At 31.4% G+C, this 1042-nt stretch overlaps 1 long non-coding RNA gene across 1 annotated transcript; it reads right to left on the bottom strand.

The window, feature by feature from the left end:
* Positions 1 to 367: 367 nt before the first annotated feature.
* On the bottom strand, positions 368 to 1020 carry LOC135803155 (uncharacterized). Its single transcript, XR_010550730.1, has 3 exons — positions 821 to 1020; positions 689 to 772; positions 368 to 632 (listed from the first exon to the last, which is right to left on the bottom strand). It is a non-coding gene; the product is annotated as an uncharacterized lncRNA (long non-coding RNA).
* Between the last annotated feature and the right edge of the window lie 22 nt (positions 1021 to 1042).

Below are 1042 nucleotides of genomic sequence, written 5' to 3'. Positions count from 1 at the left end.
CGATAATATGCGATATCTGGAGGGTGTTGAGTGGTAAATATGATTCGTATACTTGTCGGTTACACTGGGAAGTACGATGATAGCATCTTCGTCATCTCACGCACAAAGAATCTTGTAAAACCGACTAAAATAAATGAAAGCGAGCAAGTGCGCAGCCAAGCGCAAGCGGCCATTAAAATTACAGAGATTGTATTGTGGTTCCGAAACTCACCACTAGTTGACACATGACTACAATTTAAATCTAAAATATTTATTGCAATCAATTTTAAGCTAATTTTAACTAAGTAAATATTCAATTTAAATTTACTAATACTAATAACACTAATATTTACTATTCTAATTGTTTTTATTTTATTTTATTCTATTTTGAAAGTACGAATTGAGTGTGTCAATAAATACCAAATGTTTTAGTTCCAACATTCACCGCCAGTTGGCGCTAATTACACCCAATGCGGTCAATTTAAAATTATCCCAACTAACAAGGAAATGCTTACTTACAAAGCGAATTAAATCAATTTTAATAAGATTATGATACTAATTGGGTTAATCACACAACCCAAAAGTAATCCACACTAAACCTGCTTGCTAAATTGTGTTAATATCACCAAATTAGTAACAATTGCACCCAAAATCTAAAAAACACAAAAATACACAAAAAAACATAATTTATTAATTATTAATCAATTACCTTAAATAAAAGTTCAATATTCATCGTACTTTTAGACCCAATCGTAAACTGCACTTGATTTTGCGCTAAATTCAATGGAATATCCTAAAAATCAATAAAATTATTTTGAAATCATGAAAATCCATAACTTACAATATTCTCCTTGATAATTTTATCACAAAACATCACAGTAAACAGCCGACATGTCTGTGTACAACTAGCAGCACACAAAAACATTGAGCAAAGACTGCAGAACGTAATACAACTCCACATCGACGCGTAAATCTTCAAAAAGAAATTCCGTTTGACTTTCTCAACGTTTTCTTCACTCCCAGCGTGTTCCAACAAGATAATCAAATGATACAACTCATAAGT

The sequence above is a fragment of the Atheta coriaria genome, unplaced genomic scaffold (assembly GCF_025399875.1).
Source record: "Atheta coriaria isolate IRGN ID8LTWV9N9 unplaced genomic scaffold, Caltech_Dcor_3.1 scaffold4872_size1167, whole genome shotgun sequence".
Lineage (NCBI taxonomy): Eukaryota > Metazoa > Arthropoda > Insecta > Coleoptera > Staphylinidae > Dalotia > Dalotia coriaria.
The sequence above is the reverse complement of the archived record's forward strand: the minus strand, read 5'-3'. Positions and strand labels throughout refer to the sequence as shown.